Source organism: Sinocyclocheilus grahami, unplaced genomic scaffold (genome assembly GCF_001515645.1).
Source record: "Sinocyclocheilus grahami isolate Dianchi unplaced genomic scaffold, SAMN03320097.WGS_v1.1 scaffold131.1, whole genome shotgun sequence".
In the NCBI taxonomy this organism is placed as follows: Eukaryota; Metazoa; Chordata; class Actinopteri; order Cypriniformes; family Cyprinidae; genus Sinocyclocheilus; species Sinocyclocheilus grahami.
The window spans coordinates 2,202,388-2,208,500 of record NW_015505310.1 but is presented as its reverse complement, the minus strand read 5'-3'; positions in this window follow the sequence as shown (position 1 = coordinate 2,208,500).

Below are 6,113 nucleotides of genomic sequence, written 5' to 3'. Positions count from 1 at the left end.
GCAATGCGTATCACCTAGTTCGGATTAGGGAGGGGGACCAATGGAAGACTGCCTTTAACACCCCTACAGGGCACTTTGAGTGTTTGGACATGCCGTTTGGGCTTTCTAACTCCCTGGCGGTCTTCCAGGCACTCGTCAACGACATGCTCAGAGACATGGTCGACCGGTTTGTTTTTGTCTACCTCGACGATATCCTGATCTTCTCCCGGAACGAGCGCGATTATCTCCAGCACGTCAGACGAGTGCTCCAGCGGCTACTTGAGAATCGTTTATTTGCCACGGTAGAGAAGTGCGAGTTTCATGCACGGTCGGTTCCATTCCTGGGATTTGTCCTCTCTCCCAAGGGTATCTGAATGGATCCCGCCAAGGTAAAAGCGGTTGCTGATTGGCCCCCCACAGATAGTCGTGGAGCGGTCCAGCGATTTCTGGGGTTTGCCAATTTTTTACAGGCGATTCATTCAGAACTTTAGCCAGGTCGCCCTTCCTCTGACTGATCTCTCCTCCACTTGGAAGCGTTACTGTTGGTCGTCGCAGGCTCAGACTGCGTTTGAAAATGTAAAGAGTCGCTTAGTTTCAGCTACGATTTTGACTACCCCAGACCCGTCTCGTCAGTTCATTGTGGAGGTGGATGCGTCAGAGGTGGGTGTTCGGGCAATTTTGTATGTCCCTTTGCGGCCCTGGTCACACATAACGATGGACTTAGTCACTGGCCTACCCCCGTCTAGTGGCAAGACGGTAGTCCTCACTGTGGTGGACAGGTTCTCAAAGGCGGCCCATTTTATTCCCCTCCCCAAATTGCCGTCAGCGAGGGAGACAGCGACTGCTGTCTTTGATCACGTTTTCTGTATTCATGGCCTCCCGGTGAACGTGGTCTCTGACAGGGGTCCCCAGTTTGTGTCTAGGTTTTGGACAGAATTCTGTCGACAACTGGGGGCGACTGCGAGTTTATTCTCCGGGTATCAACCGCAGACTAACGGTCAGGCTGAGCATGCTAACCAGGATTTAGAGAGGGTTCTGCACTGTGTGGTGCCTGCCAAACCGTCTTCTTAGAGTTCCAGATTAACCATGGTCGAGTACGCGCATAACTCCCTCCCGGTCTTGTCTATGGGTTTGTCTCCCTTCCAGTGCTGTTTAGGCTACCATCCACCATTATTCCCCTCCCAAGAATCTGATGCCGTTGTTCCATCCGCACATGCGTTTATTGAGAGATACCTCCGTACTTGGAGGATCGCAAGAGAAGCCCTCACCTGGACTGGTGAGAGGAACAAGGCATTGGCGGACCATTACCATACTAAGCCTCCACTTTAGGGATTTAGAGAGGGTTCTGCACTGTGTGGTGCCTGCCAAACCGTCTTCTTAGAGTTCCAGATTAACCATGGTCGAGTACGCGCATAACTCCCTCCCGGTCTTGTCTACGGGTTTGTCTCCCTTCCAGTGCTGTTTAGGCTACCATCCACCATTATTCCCCTCCCAAGAATCTGATGCCGTTGTTCCATCCGCACACGCGTTTATTGAGAGATACCTCCGTACTTGGAGGATCGCAAGAGAAGCCCTCACCCGGACTGGTGAGAGGAACAAGGCATTGGCGGACCATTACCATACTAAGCCTCCACTTTACGTGTGCGGTCAGAAGGTTTGGTTGTCTTCTCAGGACATTCACTTTAGACTCCCCTCATGTAAACTGGGACCCAAATTTGTTGGACCGTTTACCATTTCTAATGTGCTCAGTCCGGTGTTGGTGTGAGTTAAGCCCCCTATTTAAAAATATCCACCCGGTTTTCCACGTGTCTAAAATCAAGCACGGCATTTGCTCCCCCCTTCAGCCCCAGACCTCCACCACCCGCCTCCTAGACTCATCGAAGGGTCGCCGGCTTATACTGTATGGTGGCTGATCGATGTGAGGCATAAGGGGTAGAGGTCACCAATACCTGGTAGACTGGGAGGGCTATGGTCCGGAGGAGAGATGCTGGGTTCCGGCTCGCAACATTCTGGATCATGCTCTCATCGACCAATTCCATCGGTGTCATGGTGACTCCTCTGGGGATGCCAGGAGGCATCCCTGAGGGGGAGGGTACTGTCATATTGGCTCCCCCTGCTGTCTGTGTTGTCTCGTCACTTTCGGCAGCTCATGACCTGGGCAGTCAGCGCTGATCTTGCGGCAGGGTGCACAGGTCACGAGCTGTTTCTCCCTCACCTGTCGCTCATTCCCCTCTTGAATGCTTTTTTGTTAATTATTGATGAGCTTAATATACAAACAATAAAGACGTACATGTATGCACATGTATCCTTTTTTATCACGCCTACAAAGACCTCAGATACTGATAAAATTTGTAGTACTTTCTACTCAGGGAGAGATAACATTGTATTACAGTATATTCATTTATAACTTCAACAACTGTTATACTCTAAGTTGCTTTTTACAAAATAATAACTTAAAAATCATAACGTGAATGATTATATAGTGTTTTGAAGTCGTAAGAAAACATTGACATATCACAAAATTAAAATGTTCTATATTGTATCATATATTTTGTTATTTTAATACTTCCTTTGTTATTTAATATTTCACACACTGAAGGGTTTATCCATTCCAAAGAAAAGCAAACAAGGAATAGTGAAACGGTTTTATTCTATTCATGTACATGTTTTTAGGAGGAAGTGCACTACCAAAGAGTCAAATGAATATTCTTTACTCTACTATATATATAAACTATATATAGTCTTTCATGAGTGAAATTGTTTTGTTTCATTTGACTCTTTTTTTGTAGTGCGCTTCCTCCTAAAATACATGTGCATGAATAGAATAAAACCGTTTCACTATTCCTTGTTTGCTTTTGTTCTTGAATATAAGCTTCCAAGTACAACAATTGCTAGCAAAAGTAAAATTATTTCTTCCTTTTTCTGTTCAGGATGCATCTGTTGCTTTTGAAACCCTTTGCATATAGCCGCTCTCAGATAGCTTGCATTCCTTGACGAGATAAGAGGAGTAAGAGACACTTTCCCACGATTGCTGTTGCTGACCGTACAGCGCTTACGCCTTTATCTCACATTCCAGAGCCTGGCGAAACCTCCGGGGGGCAGCATGCCTCACTTCCAGCCCACAGTCTGTGTTTGTGTACATGATTGTGCATGGAGGAGCTCATTGTTCATCTCTGTCATGAACCGGGAATAAGGGCCTGGCTGGCATCAGACCGCTCCAGACGCCCTCAGGATTCTCTGAATGTCTCACAGACAGATGTGGGGTGGGTTTTATCAGCATGATTCAGTGTGTGAGGAACAATGCCAGAGATCCTCCGCACAAATTGCTTGCTTAGGAGCACCTCCGTTCAAGCATTAATTTGCCATGGTCAATTCATCCTAGACTAGTCTCCTTTGCCCTGAATATAGCAATATATCCCTTATCAGTTTGTCCATGGGGAAGTTATTCAGCACTGACTGCTCACCCTTACAGAGATAGTAAATCTATTCTATTACACATTTCACGAAGCAGTCAATGGGCAAATCCATCAACCGTTTTAGCCACATTTAAAACATGTCTATTTAGCATTAATTTTAAGTTTCCCATGGAAAAAAGCCTGTTCATATTTTTGTCCCATCCATGGTGATATGGTGCCTTCTCACCCTGATTTGAAACATGCCGCCACTTTCTTATACAGCAGCCAGATGGAAAAATGTATGCAGCTTGTCAGCTATCTGATCTAAGTTCAGTGGAAACAGGTCATGGCTTGTGTATCTGTATTGCAGTGTGTAAGGTAGGAAGAAACTAGGTTATTTTGACGCCTTCGCATAATGAAAATGGCAATGAGATTGTTACGTGTGATTATTCTTAACTATGTGTTTACGTAGTTAAAATAAAAGTGTTTGTTTGAGGTCACGTGCAGTTGTGCATGGATTCAAAGTTCCACATACAGTATTCTGTAGCTTATTTACAGATGGATTTAAACAATTGTTCACCAGAAGGGGAAGTCTCACCTTATCTGTGTCTTTGAAAACTTTTTGTGAATAAGAGTTTTTTCTTTGTTGTTCTTTAGAAAAATGTGTCGCGTCTATAGACGCAGAGTACGTGCGCTGCTGGATTAAAGCACACGATTGGCCGAACAAAAATTCGGTTTCACATAAAGCTGACAATTAAATTTATATTTTATTTATCTAATTAATACTAAAACTCGTGAGCCTTTTTGACTTGCTAAATTCATCGTGTTTTAAATGTTTGGATGCTCTCCCCAAACTACCAGCCCAAAAACACTCATCGGTTGTGTTCCGTCCTAAATGACGTGGATAAAATTATTAATGTACATAAAATATGTATTATTGTTAATATTAATATTATTATTATTATTATTATGCATGACATTTCTGTGTGGGACTCTGGGTAAACTTAAACTTTAAAACCACCACAAATCAGTAGCAGAACAATCCAGAAGAATCCAGAAAATGCTATTTCTATTAACGCCGAGATAATTATAAGGCAGGATATTTTCTATCCTACATTCTGTTTTTAGGTGGGACTGTATGATGGAGGCTCACCATAAGCCTGTCATTGTGGCTGGCCGTAACCTCTGTTATGTAAAACTGTATTGTGTCACAGCCTCTTTGAGTTTTTAATGAGGGCAGCCAGTTGGAAACTGGTCATAATTAGATTGGGTTGCCCTGTGAGGGCAAGCTCTGCCCATCTCTCAGCTATGCGGCTCTGAGATCTTATGTAATAGAGTGGACACACACCCCAGGGTGTGTGAGAATGCATTTTGGGTGTAATTCTGTTGTGATGGTAGCAATAGACTTGATTTTGTGTGTGTGTGTGTGTGTGTGTGTGTGTGTGTGTGTGTGTGAGTGAGTGTGTGTGTGTGTGTGTGTGTGTGTGTGTGTGTGTGTGTGTGTGTGTGTGTGAGAGAGACATTTGCCTTGTTTTTAAGAATGACAGAAGATGAGAATGACACCTACATTTGTGAGTCAATGGCAGCTTTAGGGCCTGAGGTGAAGGCAGACATTCATATTTAAACCTTCTCATAACTGCTGCCTTTCCAGGAACAAATCTAACTGGAAAGCTTGGACCTGTTATTTTATTTTATTGAGCTTTAGTCATATTTTGGTAAATGGCTTTACTGTGAAGTCCAAGAATGTTAGTTCGGTGTTTTCAGTCCTGAAGATTGTTTGCTTTGTTCCAAAACGGGACTTAAATTGTTACAGTGGTTACATGTGAGTAAAACTGTTCACATTTTCTTTTTTAAAGATTTATTTTTGGCGTTTTATGCCTTTTATTTAGATAGGACAGTAGGTCGACAGGAAGCTAAGTGGATGAGAGAGAGAGGGGGGTGGGATCGGTAAAGTTCCACGAGCCGGGACTCAAACTCAGGACGCCCGAAGCTCAAAGGCTACATGTCGGCGTGCTGCCCACGAGGCCATTGGCACCGACAACTGTTCACATTTTCAATCGGGCCAAGATCATCTTGTTCAGACAATGACAGACTGATTATTTTGATGTGAATCTGAGCACGATTCCTATGTATAATATGCCTAAGTGAACCAAACTAAGTTCCAAGCAAACGCTCCAAATGAGCCAGGTTTGAAAACACCTTTAGTTTATACTCTTTAGTTTAAAACTCTTTAAACACTCTTAAAAATAAAGGAGCTTAAAAGGTTCTTCACAGCGATGCCATAGAAGAACCATTTTTGGTCCTAATAGGGCCTTTCGCACCACTTTAGTTCCAGAACTAAATGTACAGTACTAAAGTACTGGGACAATTTTGCTCGAACTATTTCCCAGTACCATTTAAAGGGTTGCATTCGCACAGACAGTGTGTACTAGGAACTGGTCGACAGCGACGTCATTTGTGCATGGCGTTCAACAACGGAAACAAAGAAGAACAACGTTAACAACAGGAGGATGGAGGACGCTGTGATCGGAGCTGTTTTTGTTGTGTCTCGCGGGTTTCACAATAATGGACATGGAAAGTTGACGTATACGTAAAGCGATTGAAAGAATGGAAAGGAGGACTAAGAGTCTCCAACGACAACTGGCAGTGCTACATTTGCTACAAGTGCCTGCACTTCAGCGTCCGTCCATCTATCGCTGTTTCCATACTTGCGAAATAAGTTGACACAATGTTTACAGT